This window comes from Pelodiscus sinensis, chromosome 3 (assembly GCF_049634645.1).
Source record: "Pelodiscus sinensis isolate JC-2024 chromosome 3, ASM4963464v1, whole genome shotgun sequence".
Lineage (NCBI taxonomy): Eukaryota > Metazoa > Chordata > Testudines > Trionychidae > Pelodiscus > Pelodiscus sinensis.
In genome coordinates, this window is record NC_134713.1 from 117,806,246 (window position 1) to 117,825,754 (window position 19,509).

The 19,509-nt window shown below is 43.0% G+C and overlaps 1 protein-coding gene across 8 annotated transcripts in view; it reads right to left on the minus strand.

Annotated features, from left to right (window-relative positions):
* PDE10A (phosphodiesterase 10A) overlaps positions 1 to 19,509 on the minus strand; it is a 562,198-nt gene that overhangs the window by 414,480 nt on the left and 128,209 nt on the right. For 3 of the 8 annotated variants that reach the window (XM_075924602.1, XM_075924599.1, XM_075924595.1), the window contains exons 1-2: positions 458 to 786; positions 286 to 346 (exon numbers count right to left, since the gene is read on the minus strand). The exons of 3 other annotated variants lie outside the window; for them this stretch is intronic. The gene's annotated coding sequence lies outside the window, so the exon portion shown is untranslated. Of the gene's footprint in view, positions 1 to 285; positions 347 to 457; positions 787 to 19,509 lie in introns of those variants that run through there. 2 more of the 8 variants (XM_075924598.1, XM_075924596.1) reach the window with 1 other exon arrangement.

The window sequence follows — 19,509 nt, forward strand, 5'->3', positions numbered from 1 at the left end:
GACTTTGTACAATGCCAAGCACCACGGGGTTTGGATCTCATCTGGGTCCTTTCAGCAGTATTAGGCTTCAAATAAACACAACAACAAATCCAGCAATTTGGAGCAGTGAATCAAAGAGATTTATTTATACAGGCTCCCTCGTAAAGCAACTGGTTCCATTTGCACCATGCAGTTACAGAAACTTTCTAAGTAGAAAAGGGTGATGGGGGAACTAATGCAACTTAGAAAGAACAACTGTCAAAAATAAACATGTTAGTAAGCCTGTTGGGGCAGAGAGCAACTTACCCTTAAACATGTATCCAGACAATAAGGCATAAGGGAGGAATGCTGGCGCTAACTGTTACCCCTGTACAATCAAAATGAAAGAAGTGTGATCAGAGGAGCTGCCAACATCACTGCAATACAATCACATCACAGTGCAAAGGGTGTCTGAGCAAATGAGACCACATTATCTTACAGTTTAAATGCAGACAGAAGTGGCTCTCCCTGGGTAAGGTACAAGCAGCAGCACATCCAGCATCATTTCTCTTTCTCAAACCCAGCTGTCAGGTTATGGAGAACCCACCACACTCTGGAGAGAAACGAATTTAAAACTTGCCATGGCATTGGGCAACATGAGATGGTGGGCCAGCCCCAAAGTCCTTCCCCCGAACAACAGAAGAGACTTTCTGATATATTGATAACAATTTTGTATCAAAATTATTTATTTTTCATTCTTCAAGCTGTACATACCAAGTAACATAAAAGTGCATCCTTTTGTAGCAAAGGCAAAAGGAGCAGAAAGTGATCTTCTCCTTGCAGCAGCAAACTTCCCATGAGATTTCCCATTCATAATGCTTTGAAAATTAGGTTAATTCATCCTGGCTGTTCCTTGAACCCAGGGGAGCTAGTCAAAGTCTTAGTCTCCAACTCACTGAGCAGATGTACTTCCCTTCTTTAAGGCTTTAAAGACCATCAAAATTGGAATTTAATGCAATGTAATTACTACATTTAAAGAGTTATTTAACAGAACATATCACCCTCGGAGAAAAAAAGAAAGTGTTTCTTCCATCAAATATTCTATTAAAAGGGTTTTGGCTACAGTTGATTGTGTGTTTTACTGAGACAATCTACAGAGTTTGGAAAAGCTTCATATGTAGTCTGAAATGCACAGGAAAAAAATTAAATTTAATAAGATGCTTTGTATTAAATTGTATTCAAGTATCTGACTACATGGAACCTAGTAAGAGCTCTTATTAGATAGGACAGTGATAAGCACCACATAAATGCCTCTGAATAAATACATTTCAGGACTATTCATAGTACATGGAAGATGAAAGTTCATAAAGAGGGTTTACTAAAAAACTTTCTACATACATTTATACTGTGTGTGGGAGCAGGGATGGGAGAAGTGCTAATCTGAAGCCATACATATTACTCAAGAAACTGTGCATGAAAGAGGACTGTGCTAGATTTCCCATAGTTTAATCTTATCACCATAAGAAAAGCACATTTAAAAATCTGCCAATTCCTTACAAAAAACTATTTAAGTGGCAATCCATCCATTATATGAGTGCTTATCACAAATGGACTAAGAGCTTCTGTGAAAGTAAAAATTATGCAGCAAGCCTCAAAGCTTTGCGGAGCACAGAAATAGCCCAAGGTATTATAGAAGATCATATCTAGGAGTGAGAAAACATACCCTGGGAAAGCTCCAACTGGCACAAGAGAAAACAAGCCTATCTGCTTAGCAATCCAGGTAACCATGAAAACATCACCTTGATGCTCTGCTCTCTTTTCTGGCTCCCCATTCAATATAGTGTTCATTTCAAAGCCTCTGTACTGATATCCAAGGCCCCTTAGAAACTTTCACAGGACTGGAGTCTAGCTTACACAGCTCACTCCCAGAAGACATAGGAACCTCCACAGATTTTGTCATATTCCGATTACATACAAGTACTCTTCTCCCTCACTATGGTGTACACACACACACACACACACACACACACACACACACACACACACAGCATTCCCTCTTATGGGTTAAGAAAGAGAATGTGAGAAATTGCCTCCTAAACATTTAGAGTTAGAAATGAGAACAACAACATGGATACAATGGTGATTGGGGCTATGCATCTACTGAAATTGGTTAATTTCTGACCAGAGGGATAGAATGGTCCCAGCAAGAATGATCTGGTGTATGTGTTTGCACCAGAAAACATCCATCGCTCAGTCTCTTTGTGCATTTTCATATAATAGAGTACATTCTATGAGAACAGTCACAACAGGGGCCTTATGGTTGACCTTTTCTAGTGCAAATTCTGATGAACAGGCCGCCATACATATTGGTGTGCACTTACTACTGTCTTATTTTAAAGATGGACAAAGGAGGACAACACAACTTGACATGCCACCTTTTTACTTTTTGCATACTGAGACTTGAGAGAAATAGTTTTTGTTGCTTTATTATTCCCATTGGCCCTGCAAGAACACTGCAGCTAAGGAACAGCATGCAAGATTCCATTTGCTGGGGTACCACAACAGATTAAGTTCCAGCCAGGGGTACTAGTATATATCCATGGCTTTCAGTGGGTTTGCACAGGTATTGCTAAGAGTTTAAGTGGAACTGCACAACCTTAATTACTGATGATGACAGGTAAAATGGGTCCCTGGCTGTATTTACAGGGCTAGGAGTTAGGGGGAGGAGTACTTAATTGTAAACTAAACATTCTTGATCTGGAAATCACTGACATGCAATACACATGAAACTTCCCAATTCCATGTTTATAGTCATTTTTCAGAACAGAATTCCATTTTAAAGACCCAAATTCTGTTAGAGTTTGCTCTTCAGAAAGAAGGCAAATATAATAAAAGAGGTTTCAGTTTCCAGCATTGTTCAATCTTGTAAAGACCAAAATCATCACCTCCATCTCTAATAATAACCCCCCTCCCCCGCAATATGGCATAAAACACACTTAATCATGGCAAGGACAATTATATTCAGTGGCATGGTAACAGAAATATCACTATCATTTGGAAGGTGTCTCAGAATATTTATGAGAAAGAAAGACGGTGATAATGTAAGGCAGAAATGTATATTTAAAATGAGAAGTGTAAAATTATAAATGCAAATGTAAGATCTTGATGTAGATTCGCTCTGTAAACATTTGTATAAGTGCTAAAGGATGGAGGTTATCCTTGTGTACATATGTCAATGTCAATCCGATTATTGAACTGTTTGTAAACTTAAAAATATGCAAGTTTGGCAATGTCTCAAAATGGAGTCTGAAACTCCATTTTGAATTTGGAACTCTTTCTGGTAGCATCCATTTGAGTTATGCATTCTGCCACGTTCACAGGTAGCTGTTAGAGTTTGAAAATAGCAACTCACCTACCTGTTGGAATTTACATAATCTATGAATATTCATAAGCATCCTGTTCTACCAATCAGTTTAAAACACACCGTAAGAGCATCCTTTAGTGTCCAATCATTTTAAACCTTAGGGTTCATGAATATGTATGAACCAAAACTATAAAAGCTTCTGCCGCGCAACAGTTTGGGTTCAGCTTAGCTGTCCCTAGGTTGCGTCGGGGCGTCGGGCTTAGGGATAGGTTAGGAGAGAGAGAGAGAGATCCTTCAAGTCTTGTCCTAGGTCTGAGAGAATGAGAGAGGTCTTGTAAAGAGATTCTTTTTAGGGAAGCTGGCGCAAGGCCATGCTTCACTCTTTTAAATGTTAATTTAGCTATTTCTAGGGTCAGATCTGATGGAAGGTCAGATCTACTCACTTAGGTTAGGTAATTAGGTTAGTTTAGTATTTAAGTTAGATTAGTTCTCGTCATTGAGTCTGTACATCAGGCTGCGTCGGTCCACGCATGTCGGCCGTCATCGTGTCTGTACGTCGGGCACGTCGGGATTTAGTTTAAGGTTTTATTTTTAGGTTAGGTTTAGGATAGATAGGATCCAGAGTTGTCCATCGCCTGATCCAGTCGCTCCGAAGCGCGAGAAGAGGCGTCGAGGACCAGAAATTCTGCGGAAGGCAAATTGACCGTCTTCGATCTCAACTCCTGCTTCGAGGGATCACCTTGGCTGTTCCTCTCCTGCGGCTAGCAAATAGCCAAAGGATCGTAGGTCGCCAAGCACCGGATTAGCCGACGAGGGACACCTGGCAGGTCGTCCCCAAAGGCTTCCAATTAGCCCTAGGGTCGTAGGTTGCCAGCGTCCATCAATCGCCCTGCGTCGTAGACTCTGTAGTAGGTATAGGGACCTTGAGGGACTTCCCCTCCTGGTCCATTTGGTGTAAGAGGGGACTGCCCCCTTGAGTTATTTTGAGGTATTGTTTTGTTAAGTTTATTTTGTAACAATATAGTCTGGTGGTTTTCAGTTTAAAACCAAGTCTTAAGTTTTCATTTAATGCACCATCTTAATCTAATATCTCACACTCTCCGGTGATTAGATACGGCGAGAGGGTCGCTACCTTAAATACCATCCCTTGCGGATTGGTCGGGTTATTAAATTAACTCTCGGGAGAAGTGTCCTTAAAGACCTTCTTCAATTCTGTCAAAGAGATACCGTAACAATAAAGACAAAAATTGAAATAGTAGACTACTGCTTAGTTACCTAAGTTGCTCATTAAATCATTGATTTGGGTATAGATCATTATCCCTATTGCAAACACAGGAAGAACGTAAATGCAAGGAGTTTATGTAACTTGCTTAAAGTCATATGGCGAGGCTTTGTCTGCACCAGCTTTTCCTCAATATTCCACTAGCACGGCTGCAGCTGTGATGGAATGTGATGGAAATACTCAAACAGACTTGGCACAGGTCTTTTTAATTACTGTGGACTAGATTTTTAAAAAGGTATTTCAGTGCCCAGTGGGATTTTCAAAAGCATCGACATGCTTAACATCTGGCAAAATCAATTAATGATGCTCAAGGCAGTGGTAAACACATCTGCTATTAATCTATACTAGCTGCTAGCACTAGCAGAGTTACACCAATGCCAGGCCAACAGTGAGTAATTGACCAAAAATTCCCAGTAGATACATGCCCCAGAAGTAAATGGTCATAACTCCAAATTTGGATCAGGGTAATAAAGTGCCCTCAAAGGTACTTTATTAAATTAAAAAGTGCCATTAGATTAAAAGAATTGATAACTAGGTATTTTAAACTTTACCTCAAATGCACTGGAGTTGGCAAACATCACAGATAGTGTGTGATTGTGGACTCTGCAGAAATCGGTTTTTATATCAGTAGGCACTAAGCATAATAGGAGCAATAAAATATAAATTTCAAGTGTTTTGAACAAAAAGGATATGGAAAAAGCGAAACAACATTTAAGGATTGTTTGAGGAATAGCAACCTCAGTTTAATAAGGTTCCAAATACAAGGTTTATCATATTGGTAGCTGAGCTCCTTCCAATGTAATAGGAGAAATAAAGTGAAATAAACTGGCACAGTTTTATAGAAGTGCCATAGTTGAAAACTAGCTACAAATGTAAAGAAGTGATGGCATTAGCTCAAAGGGAGTGTATACTATTATGCAAAATTAAGCACAGAATTTCAAAACCAATGAGTCTGAGTGACAAGTTGCTTAAGTTAATTGCAAGTAAAAATGGAGTGCTAAAAAAATTACAGGGAGCATAAGACTACATCATTGTTAATTTTAAAAGGAAAATCAAGAGAAATGTAAAGATGGTATTTGAAGTGCATAAAGGAATAATGAAGCACAAATAGCTAAGAGTATTAAGACTAACAATAAGTTCTTTAAATATATTGGAGAACTGAAATATGAGAAAGAACAAGTGGTTCCATAAATAAAATGACAAAGTAAGGAAATATTTGTTGAAAAAAGAATTAGCAGAACTAAATACTTTTTCATCTCTGTATTTGAAAAGATCATTAACGACAAATATATGGTCAATATATTTGTGGTTTCAAAGGAGGGCAGAAACTGAGATTAATATTATCAAGGATGTTTGTTTAGTGAACTGCTGAGACCCCATTTGCAGTAAAACATTTAACTGTGCTCATATTTAGATAGCTTAACATATTTCATTATACAAAAAAAGTTGGCTTAAAAAACCCCCTCAAATACCAACATGGGCTTGTAGCAGGAACTCGAATTTTGGCAGGTGCATCCTTACAAGTGACAGGAGCAGAGAATGTGTCCTGTAGGGTATGTCTGCACAGCAAAGTTATTTAGAAATAACAGCCGTTATTTCAAAATAACTGTACTAGCGTCTACAAAAGCCAACTGCTATTTCAAAATTAATTTGAAATAGCAGAGGGCTTATTTTGAACTAGGTAAATCTCATTCCATGAGGAATAGCGCCTATTTCGAAATTGCTATTTCGAAATAAACACTGTGTAGATGCGGAATAGAGGCTATTTTGAAATAGGGAGCCTCCAGCCCTTCCCAGGGTGCCCTACTGGCCAATCTGGCCCCAACCAGGAAAACTCCTCTCCTCTCCACCTCCCCAGAGCCCTTAAAGGGGTAGAGTCTGGCCACAGTGTCTGTGCCAGCTCCAGGCCTGCCAGCCCACAGCCAGTATTTGCTGACCCTGATCCAGTGGCCCCAGCATGAGCCAGGCAGCCACTGCCAGCCAGCCCTCCACTGCTTCCCAGGCCCAGTCCCCCAGCTCCCAGGAGCCTGCCAGGGGCCGGAGAAGGCAGACGCCTTCCTGATCCAGTGCGGAGATCATGGACCTGATTGAGGTTTAGGGGGAGGCCTCCAACGTCCATGATCTCCACAGTAGACGGAGGAATGCAGCCCTCTATGGCAGGATGGCTGCCAGCCTGGTGGTCCAAAGGCCACATCCGAACCCAGGAGAAGATTTGGATGAAAATTAAGGAGCTGCGGCTGGCCTATGTCAGGGCCACAGGGGGTAGCTCCCAAACAGGGGCAGACCCAGAGAGCTGCTCCCATTTTGACCTCCTGGACTGCATCCTGTGGGGTGGGATGGTCTGTGCTCCCCAGGTAGTCATTGACCCTGGGTCAGAGCTTGCTGCCTCTTGCCACTCCAGTCCCTGCTGCCTCCCCAGCTACTGCTCCTCCTCCCACTCCTTCTCTCCCTCCTGCTTCTTCCTCCACACCCTCCCCAGCCCCCTGAAGATGCTGAGGCCCCTGCACCCATAGTGCTGGGAGACAGTTGGACCGGTGAGACCCCCAATCCTGATCCCTGAGCTTCTCCTCCCCCTTCCTCCCCTTGCCTCCCCCTGCCAGCTCCCTCCTCCCAGGTTACCCCCTCCCCTCTCCCACCTTCTTTTCCCAGTGTCACCTCAGTTTCATTCCCCCTCCTCACCCCACTTTTGTTCAATAAAGAGATTTTGTTGTAATGAACATGTGTCTTTTATTGTACAGCAGGAAGGGGGGGTTAGGGAGGGGTAAGTGGAAGGACGTGAGGGAGGAATGAGGCACAAGCTCCCAGTGGGGCACACCAGGGAGACTGTTATTGCCTGCAGAATGTGCTGCCAGGCTCGCAGCAACACATCCAGGAAAAGCACCGGAGTACCCAGGAGTGGCTCCGGCTCCATGCTGCAGAGTGCTGTGGTGTCCTGAGTGAGGGCAACCAGAGCACACAGAGAAAAAAATGCTTTGCTGTCCCTCAGTGAGGTAGCCAAGCAAGCAAGGAAACCTGAGACCTGTCTGTCAGGAGGAAGAGGGGGTGTCCCTTGTGGAAGCAGGCTCTTTGCTGGCCAGGCCTCTCACGCGTATTGCCATCCAAGCAAAAGGTCAACTTCCCCTTGATGAAAAACCCTTACACTATGTAACTTAAAGATCAGCGACGAACAGGAACCAAAACCAGACCTAAAAAGTTCATGTAAAGTTCGTGCTGGCTGTGCTGACTGTGCCATGCCCGATAAGGCAGAAAAGGAAAAAAAGGAAACCATCTCACCTCCTTTCTCCTGTCACTTAACAGACAGGGTCTGCTAGCCTATCACAAAAAGCGCGCAAAAGCTTTCTCTATAAAACAGCTTCCCCTCCTGTATCATATTGAGGAATCCCGAATAAACATTGGATGGAAGAATATGAGCCAGGCCCGAGGACTGATCACCCGACGGTCACTTCCCGCTCACCGAACCAAACGAGTTCCTGTAGAGCGTAACGTATATCAAACATAACAAATACCAAATATGTTGTTGTTGTAGTTTGTGAGTCTGTTAAATGTAAGTATTGTTATCTGAAATTGTTTGGAGGTATTGCTAAGTAGTAGTGTTAAGAGTTTTAAATAAATGATTAGTCTTATAAGTAAGACTGATGTAAATGTAATAATCCCTAGTCCCTTGTTAACAACTATTGGGATTTAGAGAAACCTCAAGGAATTTTCTTTACTGTATTGCATTTTGCTTATTGGTCATTCTAATCATTATTTGGTGCCTACGTATGTAAGAAATTGATAAAATAATAATGTATACGTAGAAGCCCTTTAATAAAAGTTTAAAAGATATTTGGTAATAGTTTGCCTGGGACTAGCAACATTTCCGAACCTTTTACTTTAAATCACATCCCTTTAAGCACAGGCCTCAGATAGCCTCAGGCACCAGCCACACAAGATAACTCCTGACCTGATGCCCTACCAGAGCCGGTTCTGGATGGCCTCGAAATAATGCTGTAGTGTAGACATACCTGTAGAGACATCCTGTAACAGGATCCAATCCTCAGGAAAACCCCTTGTGGCCAGATGTAACACAGCCCACAACTAAGCTAGAACCCCTACTGACAGTTACTCTGGGGCTACATCTACACTGCAGGCTTCTTGCGCAAGAACCATTTTGTGCAAGAGTTCTTGTGCAAAAGTTCTTGTGCAAGAGCGCGTTCACATTGCCATGTGCTTTTGCGCAAGCACGTTCATGGTAGTGTGGACGCTTTATTGCGCAAGAAAGCTCTGATGGCCATTTTAGCCATAGGGGTTTCTTGCGCAAGAAATCCATGTTGCCTGTCCACATTGCCTTCTTGCACAAGAGCTCTTGTGCAAAAAGGCTTATTCCTCATGGGGAGAGGAATAACTCTTTCACAAGAAGCTCTCTTTTCCGACTTTGTACTGTAAATTTACTTGCACAAGAACGTGTAGAAGCTCTGCCAGTTTTTGCGCAAGAACAGCTGTTCTTGTGCAGAAAGCCTGCAGTGTAGACGTAGCCTGGCAGTATTGTGATTTCTCTGTCAGAGACCTCAACCCTCTGGGCAGCTCTCAGTTAGCCAGGCTAAACTTCATATGTATTTTAACAGAAACAAAAAGCTTCCACCCCCTGTCCAGGGTTCACCTTCAGCTAGTACCCTCCCTGTTTATCCAAGGTTTATCCCAGACCTCCTTGCTGGAAGAGCTTGCCTCCCTATTTTCTCTGGGTGCGTCTACATGGCACGCTTAACTCGAAGTAAGCTATGCAATTTGCGCAACACAAATTGAATAGCTTTATTTTGAGGTAATTTCGAAATAAGGCACTATTCCAAAACGTCCCTTAACCCTCATGCAATGAGGTTTACTGGGATGTCAGAATAGCAAGCCCATTATATTTCGATACAACAGGCTTGCTCTTAAGAATAGCTATTTCGGGCTTCAAAGTCCAGTAATTCTTCCCCTCACTCAGCCTTTTCCCACATGAGCCCTTTGAGGGCTTAAACATGGATTCTTTTCCTAGAGGCATCACCTGATTCCACTCAGGTTAGACTCATTCTGTAATCAGGGCTGGCTTAGCCTCAGGCTCTCCAGCCCACAGGGCAAGCCATCCTGTTACACCTCCGGATAGTGATTTTCATTCCCACTTTGCTTTGCTAGGCTGTAAAATGAAAAGGCTCCTTCTTTTACATGCCATCCTTTTGTTGCTAGTCTCCCTGTAACACATCCTGGATCAAACCATTTACTTGCCTCTTATAGTTGCCACCCAGATTCTAGATTGTTGAAGCCGGCAAATCCTACAGGGAGAGGTAAAAAACCCAGGTACCTTAACTCCTCCTTCTACTGAGGGGATGGGGAATGTGCTGAGGGGAGAAAAGGATGTGCTTGGGGGGTAGACACAGAGAGGAAAATGGCATTTGATTACTTACATGAAGATTTATCATCATACATACAGATTGGGGGCAAAACTGAAGTGGCATGGGCAGCCTTAAATCCAACATTTCCCAACTTCCCCATGGTTGATTTGGTAACCTATATGACTTATACTTGGCAGTGAGCTTTTTAACCATCTCTCATTTTGTTTAATCCTATGACAGCAATGGTATTAACATGAATGGTCCCTTAGAATATGTGCTAACTATTTAGGCTAAGCAATCTTCCAATTTGCATTTAGCTCTAACACTCACAGTACCTCTCTCAGAGCTTGCATACACTACCACTTACATCACTATCACATATGGCATTCAGGAGTATGAATAAGCTACCCCTGAGTGACGCAAGTTACAGCGACCTATGTCACTGTGGGAGGTTCTCCCACCAAAACAGCTACCACTGCTCACTAAGGTGGTTTTAGTATGCCACTAAAGGCAACTGCACAGATGCAATGCTTCTAGTGTAGGCTAGCCCATAGACATGAAGAACTCTGTATGGCTGGAAGGCTTGTGTCTCTCACCAACAAAAGCTGGTCCAATGAAAGATACAGCCTCTCCATGCCCCTTGTCTCTTTCTAATATCCTGGGACTGACACAGCAACTATGACATAGCTTTTTTAAAAGTAATTTATGCATAACTAAAATGGAAATAATATATTGTAGGGAAATATTGATGATAGAAGGGACTGGAGTTACAAAGCAATCTGGAGCAAGACTGACAAAAGAAATTGCTTACTCTCAAGATACTTGAAAGATGACTTCATTAAGTATGGAAACTAGGCTACGTTAGTTACCTGTCCTTGGAATTAGCCCAGACAAAGGGTGAACCAGAGCAGCACTAAGGTTTGTTTATTGGTACAGCGTCTTAATGGTACAGCAATACATACACATCACATTCATGTTGGCAGTTTGAAGGCAGTCTGTAGGTGCAATGAGATTACTTTTGATTTTGCAGGCAGCTGAGGCTGGTGAGGCTACAGGTACCCAGAGATCAGCTGTGAGGTAACAAGAGTCTCTGGAGTCACTTCAGATCCTCTGGAGAGCTCTACTGCTTCTGATCCAGCCCCGGGTTTGGCATGCTGTTACGTCTTTTCTGAGGAGAGAGCTACACCTGGCTGCCCATTACATCAATTTATACACTTTGCAGGATTCTTTCTTATAGCTTTAAATGGTGTACTGCCATTTGATTGGCGGTTTCTCACTCACTCTTCTTCATGCACTTCATACATTGAAACACAGGCATGAATACAATTGATTCTATAGAGCAATATGGCTTTAAGCAAGTATCTAACATCATTGGGGAGTTTCCACTGCTCGGCATAACAGGTGCTCGACTACACCTGAAAGAGCAAATGGGGGAGGCTATCCAGCTACAAAGCTTTGTTTTAAAATTTAAACTTCATAAAATCTTAGAAGATTAGGGTTGGACAAAACTGACTTACCTGACATCACTGGACAAACCAGAATCAGAGGTGTCAGAAAAACTCAAGGAAATATTTTAGACAGCAGGTGCATCGTGTAGCTGGAAGGGACTGCCATTTGAGTAAAGGGAGTCAAGTAGCAGTAATGTGTTTCAGTGAGAACTGGATGATTATATAGAACTAGGAAATGTACCTGGTGTTGCTCGAGTCCCTAACGCAAATAATTTTTTATTCTCTTCATTTAAATCATTGCTCTGGGGTGGGGCTGGGGATGAGGGGTTCAGTATGCAGGCTGCCCCAAGGAGAGGGGACAACCCCAGCCCTCTCTCACTGCAGAAGCTTCGAACCAAGTGAGAAATGCCTCTCCATGGCTGCTGCAGCTGCAGAGGGCACAGTCAGGGGAAGAGTGCATGTCCCCCCATCTGGGGGACAGACAAAGACAAACTCTCTGAAATATCTTTTTCCACCCCTGCTAGATCAATGGGGTTATAGCTGTCCTGGTCTCCATCTCTGGCCATTTCTGACCTCCCTGTGGTCATTCTGCAGTATAATTCTCTCCTACCAGAGTCCTCCCTTTCCATTTTATAAGAAACAATAAAATTCAGGCATATCCTATTGTCTTGGCACAGCCAAACTCTGAACTTGCTTTAACTTTTGATAAAAGGAAGGTGTATGCCAATTTGGTGGCCCTCGCTCTTACTGTTTAGGAGTTCTTGAACAAACAGACAAATGCACATTTCTAAAACATATAGTAAGATGTAGGAAATCTAGAGAAAGGTGTATTCACTTGGTACTAGAGAATTGCTAACTGGAGTTGGCTGAGCATTTTGTTGTTGTTGCTGTTGTTGTTTTAAAAATGCCTATTTACAGATCTTTTCACAGAAAATGTGTTAGTTTAGACATAATTAATTGGGAAGATTTCTTACATCTCAGAAGAGATTCTGTGCATTCAAGCACCTAAAATAGTTAATAACTCTATGCCTAGGGCACTCATCTGCTATGTGGAAGACTCACACTTTGTACTGTATACTGAATCCAGTGGAGCAGGAATCTGAAGCTATATCTTCCTCATCTGAATCCTAGCCCCAGGGCTATTGATGTGTGTGTGTGTGTGTGTGTGTGTGTGTATGTGCATGCGAAAAAAATTGAACAGTCTTGCTTTTGGACTGATTCAGAAAACAAAAAATTGTGTAATGAAATTCTGGTCAGCTCCCTTCCTAACCCATCTTTTGAGGATAGGTCACAAGAAAATTTCCCCCAGTGATTTTATATTTGATTTATTCTGAATTTGTTTCTTTTGCTCTGGTCACAAAAGGTTAAGAGAAAGCTTTTTTAAAATGTAAGAATGTAAAACATTGAAAAACAGAGTAGGGGAAAAAAAGCAGATTGTTATCAGTTGTTCATGAGATGAAAGCTTCTTGGCTTCCTTCTCTTTCCAGCTACGCAACTATAGATCTGATGTGGCAGCCTAGGATGCTGCTGTCCGAGTCACTGGGTCAGCCAAATCAAACACAGAGGGAGCAAAAATTGAGGATAAGGGGACATTGAGCTATAAACACTCTGAACTTTTAGACTATAAACCAGTCAAGCCATTCCATGTTGTTCATCGGGGTACTGATTCTCTCTACTTTCCAAGATATTGAAAAGAAAGTGACAGTTCAGAAATCCACACAATATGGTATATATTCCTCTCCGACAGATTACAATAACCTTTTATTTGGGAACATATTATCAAAGCCTGTATCTAACACAAATTAGTTCAATGACTAAACCACTTACTCCTTTTTTCCTTTCTTTTAGCTCAGCTAGAATGTTAATACTGCTTCAGAAAAACAATGCACTGCCTGGTCCGTCAGCTTTTGCAGCCTGGTTATCTGTTTTGCAGCAGAATGGATAAACCGTTTTCTTGCCAAATAGTAGTGGATTAACTACAGCAGTGGTGACGACAGCACAGAGTGTGGATGGATAAGAGTTATAATAGATATTCCCAGAGACGTAACATGAGATAGGATAGGAGGGGATGAAATGCATCATTCGGGCGAACATTTACATGCAGTGGAAAGGATGACCAGTATTTGGATGGAGCAGAAGGGCGACTTCAACGTCACATATCTCAAAGTGCCCTGGATAAAAATTATTAGTGCTGCACTTTAACTCCAAAAAGTCCACCTCATCTTTAGATCTAAAGACATAAATGCAGATGAGACTGCTGTGATCTATTCCAAGCAATAGATCTCTCTCCAGTGAGAGATTCAGGATTCCAACAGCGATAACAGATCAAAATGTTTGACATTTTCTGCTGTCAGCACTTGGATGGCTGAGGAGTGGAGAGTTTAGTATTCTGTCCTCCATACTTCTTTACTCAGGGTTTGATCGTGAGAAATACTAAACATTCTCAATTCCCATTCACTTCTAAGAGCTTTCAAGTAGGAATAAGGGATCTTCCGGAAAAGGGCTTATTTTCCGGAAAATCGCGTCTACACTGGCGCTTTTCTCCGGCAAAAACCCCGAGCCGGAAAAAAGTGGCAGCCATGTAAATGCAAATGCCACGGGGGATATTTAAATCCCCCGTGGATTTGCAATTCCAAAGTGTCTCATTAGCATCCCTTTTCCGGAAAGGGATGCCAATGTAGACACAGCCATGGGGTTACTACATGAGCATTGTGCTACAGCAGTGTTTTTCCAGGTATAGACTGGTATTCCTAGAGAGGCCCAATTTAATGCCATACTTCACATACCAAACATCACAAACAAAACATTTCATGGATTTGTATATGGTGCTGCCTTCAGAGCTTCAGAAGACAGTATAGCTCAAGTACCCCATAGGCATTAGCACCATCACCATTCTACCGATAGGAAGAATGAAGCACATTCTTCATGTTATTCAAAAAACGTTCCTAAAAAAATTGTGCTATTGTGAAAATGTGGTAAGTGAGCAGGTATTAAATGAGTAATTACTGTATTTCACAAGTATATGGCGACTTTGTGTAACAGTATATGACATTTCTCAATGAAACTGGCAGAGGGAGTACTTAGGGTTTGTGAAACTTTCTCAGAGTCTAAGAAAGTTAGTTCAAAATTTAAGTGTTTTCAAACCAGTTATTTAAGTGTTTCTGAAGCAAGCAAATACTTCAAGCTCTGTCTCCCTGCTCTTGTAACCAAGCCACTTATCCTCTCGGAAACTTTTGGTGCTTAGCCCTTCTTATTAAGTCTCCATCAAGTCTGGGGCTCTCTCTGGGTTCACTGCCAGGGTTGTATTTCATTGCCGCAGCCACATTATCTAGGGCAACAATCATCACAAAGACTGCTGCATTATCACTAGAAGATGAGCAACATTTCAGCAGCCTCATGTAATGAGTGCATGATAGGTGGATTCCTGCCACATCCAGCTAATAGCCCACGTGCTTCACTTTTCCCACTGGTTTTCTCATTTTTAGTGTGGTTCTGACTCTGGCTATGTCTACACTGCAGAGCTTTTCCGGGATCCCAGAGGAATCCCGGAAAAGCTTGGCCATATCCAAGGAAAGCATCTGCTTTTCCAAAAAAAATTTCGGAAAAGCAGACGTGTTTTTTCGGCATCCCTGTAAACCTCGTTCTACGAGGAAGAAGGGATGTTCAGAAAAAGGGTTTTTTCCCCGACATTTGGTCCCATGTAGATGAGCCAAATGTCAGAAAAATCTCTTTCGGAAGAAAAGCAGAAAAAGATACGTAAATTACGAACTGCAATTTATGTATCTTTTTCCAACTTTTCTTTGTAGTGTAGACATAGCCTCTCTCTCAGGTTCTCTTGGTTTTTGCTCTCATTAGGAAAGCATTCAGCCATCATTTTTATTTGCTCATGTTGGAGAATTTGTTCCAGGTCATTGCTGAGTTTTAGATAACGTCCTTGAACATGTAACTTGTAATGAAGTGAATGATTCCCTTATCAGTTGCCAACAGTTTATGCAGGCCATATTTTTTTCCAGACCTTTGTCTGATTCTTGGACTGAATCCTCATTCCACTGGCTGAATTTGTCATGGTAGGGTAAAAGAAAAAAAAACAGAAAGATGAAAAAATGAGAGTTTTAAAATGTAACTGGCACTCTGACATATCTAACTGACAAATACATAAACTGATCCCATCCCCCTTTCATGCTTATTGGTAGAGTTATGAACACCTGAAAGAGAATCACATCAAGAGGTTAGATAGACATCTGTCAGGGATGGTGTAGACGGAGCTTGATCCTGCCTTGAGGGCGGGGGGCTGGACTCGATGACCTCTCGAGGTCCCTTCCAGTCCTATTATTCTATGATTCTATGATTCTATGATAAGACATACACTAATTACATCCTATTTAAACTTGCCTATTAGGGTATTTAAACTTTTTTTAACATGTCTGTTTTACAGCAATCCCACCTTTATATAACTGAACAACTTCAAATTGGGGGGAGGGGCTTGGTTTTAGGACAAACATGTGAAAAATGTTCACACGAACAATATGGTAGATGTATTTACAAGAGAGAGCTTTTCATAGACTGACCATGAACAAATAGCCCAGACAAGAAAGCGGAGAGTTCACTAATTAATTTGCTGCTTTTTTTTATACCATTATATTTTGATGCTTCAAAATCCACCAGTTACATGGGTCTCTCAAAAGAAAGAGGAAGGTGAAGATAAAGCCGTGAGTATACTGCAGCTATTTTTTTTGTAGAATTCTCTCCCCCTCTAAAAGCGTTTAAGTTAATTTTGACTAAGTTTGACAAGAGTAGGCTACAGCCTCAATGCTGAAAACATTTTCAATGTGACAGCTCTGCAGCATGGGGGGTGGGCAGGAAAGGAGGAGAGAAAGATCTTGAAGTTACACAATAAAAGTTACTTTTAACATGTCGTCTTTGTTTGAATGCAGCTTTTCACCCATATCCTGAATAAGCCCATTCTGTCAAGGAAGGACAGAAACAAGGTGGTTAACATAAGCCAGCTGAAGTAGCCTTCTGCTTTTCCTCTAAATAAAGCTGACCTTTTGGAGCACAGACAGAAATGGCTGCAAAGCAACAAAATAAACTCCTTGTTTCTCTCCCTTATATGCAAAGATTCTTTAGTATGTGCCTGTATTTATGTACACCTCATGTTATTAGCCAAACAGCCAACTTTCAAGCACAGCAATGCAGTCCAGCGCACAGCTTCAGCACATACACTGTGCAGACTAAGCTCTGTGGCAAAAAGCATTGATGTTTGCAGGTTACTGCACTGAGCCTGTGGGCAGTCAGAATTGCAGTGACAAGCTAATCACACAATCACTACTGTAGCAGAGTCTTTTTGCCCTCTTCCCTTTTTTCCTGCAGCGCACTGATATTTACTCAGAGCTAAAGAGAGAGAAGGCACATAATACTTAAACTTTAAAGAAGTCTACTAAGAAGCCCGAAAAGATCATAAAGCTATACCAGCACTTCCCAACTTTCTTACTTTATCCAGTTAAAATGAGTACAGGCAGTCCCCAGGTTACATGGATCCGACTTACATCAGATCCCTACTTACAAACGGGGTGAGGCAACCCCGCACTAGCTGCTACCCCCCAGCAGACCAGGGAGACGCGGAGAGGCTTTTCTCAGCAGACACCTCAGCTTGAGAATAAAGGACTGAGGGAAGTGAGGTGTGGGAGAATAAAACGGAGCTCTGGAGAAATGTTTGGCTAGAGTTTCCCCTACAATATGTACCAGTTCTGACTTACATACAAATTCAACTTAAGAACAAACCTACAGTCCCTATCTTGTACGTAACCCGGGATTGCCTGTACTTAAAAAAAAAAAAAAAAAAAAAAACTATTTTCAGGTTTTCTGCTTCTCGCAGGTTCGAGAACCAACAGAGCACTTGACAGACCATAGGAACATCTGTCTCTGTGCGCTGCTGCTGATAAAGTAACATTCACACTTGTACTGGCTGCAGCAAAACTTTGTTGTTCACAGGGTAGCGGGGGTTAAGCACCTGTGAACAACAAAACTTTTGTCAAGCAAGTGTACACATGAAAGTGTAGACTGGAGGACTGAAAGAATTGGATTTGTTTAGTTTGGAAAAGAGAAGAATGAGAAGGGACATGCTGGCAGCTTCCAAGTACTTAAAAGGGTGTTACAAGGAGGAAGGAGAAAAATTATTCTCCTTAATATCTGATGCTAGGACAAAAAACAATGGGCTTAAATTGCAGCATGGAAGGCTTACATTGGACATTAGGAAAAACTTGCTGTCAGGGTGGTTAAACACTGAAATAAATTGCCTAGGGAGGTTGTGGAAAGGAGAAATGTCAGTCCCAGGAAGACAGTTTGCACAACATAGTTTAGTCCCAGTAGGTCTGTCCTTCCATCTAGAGGGGCAGTGGGCAAAACATGGCCCACAGCCCAGTGGGAGCCTCAGCCAGGTTCCCTGCCTGTCACCCCCATTCCAATTTCCCCTGTAAGCCTCTCAGAGCAGATGGCTGCAGGGACCCGGTGTGGCTGTGAGTGCTGCAAGCCAGGGAGAGTGGGAAAGAGGCATTGCATATTGCCCTCACCCCCAGCACAATCACACAGCTCCCACTGGCCAGTTTCCAGCCAATGGGAGCTGCCTGTTTGAAGGACAGACAGCGCATGAAGTATCCCTCCCATCCTTCTCTGGTCTTGCAGCCTACAGAGAAGTACATGGCCCTCACAGCCAGCTGCTCTGAGTGGCATGTGGGGACAGGGCAAGCAGGAAGGCTGGCTAAGGAACTTGATGGGCTGCTGGCCTGGAGACACCCAGGTAAGCACCTCCTATCCAGAGCCTGCCTCTAGGACTTCAGTCTCTCCCTTCCCCAGGGGCGGATATAGGGCAGGGCAGGGTGAACGGGGCAGCCGCCTCGGGCCCCGCGCTTCAAAAAGCCCCGCGCATGTGCCGTGGCAAAGGGGGGCCCCGCGAAATTATGCTGCCCGGGTCCCCGCAAAACAGTCATCTGCCCCTGCCCTTCCCCCATCTCTCTGCCCCCTTCCTGCAACCCAACCCCTTATAACCCAAACCTTCTGCACCCATGCTCCTGAGCCTGCATCCTAACCCCCTACCCCGATCACAACTAGGGATGTAATGGTGTAGTCAATTAACCAATTAACTGATCAGCAAAAGCGTATAAGTTAATGCTATAGACTACACACATTTTCCTCCTCCCCAGTAAATTTTTTAGCAGGCTGGCCAACAGCCTGTCTCAGTCCTGGCTTGAGACAGGTCCAGGACCTAGTCCCACTGCACCTCTCTGCATTTAAAGTGTTATTAGGAGGTGGGTGGGCAAACAGCCTGGCTCACCCCAGGTCCAGAAGCTCAGACTACCCACCCCCCAACAGGGGCTGCTGCCACCCCTGTATCAGAGGCAGCAGTGTGGGGTGACAGGGTACCAGTCCATGAGGGGAAAGCTAGTTTTTAAACTGGCTCCTCTCATGGTCCAGCTCCCGCCTGGCACCCCAGGCTGCTGCCTCTGATACAGAGGCAGCAGTGCGGAGTGGCAGGGGGCTTCTTGGGAATGAAGCCAGAGTGCAGTGACTGCTGGACCCATCCCCAGGGACTATAGAATAGTCGAGTAACTGATAGGAAATCATGAGGTTACTCAACTGTTCAATTAACCGACATTTAAAATCTCTAGTCACAACCCAAATCCCTGCCCCAGGTCACCCACCTCCTCTCCCCTCCCCCCCAAATCCTGCTCCTCCTCCTACACACCTCCAGGTCAGAATCTTCTCCTGCACCCATACCTCCTCTTGGACCCTGCACCCCCTCCTGCATCCCAGTCCCCTGTCCCAGATCACAACCTCCTCATTCACCCATACTGCCTTCCAAATCCCACACCCTCTTCTGCACTACAATCACCTACCCTGATCTTCCTTCTGCATTCCCTTTCCATCCCAGATCCCGCATCTCCTCTATTAATTTCATGACCACTTACCAAATTCTTGGAATGGCATCCCAATAAAAATTATTGCCCACCCCATCTAGAGATTAGTGTCATCTGCCCCCTTTCCTTCATTTTTTGAGAGAAAAAGGAATAGACCTAAAACTTTGTATCTGGAGGCTCCAATTATGATTGTAGT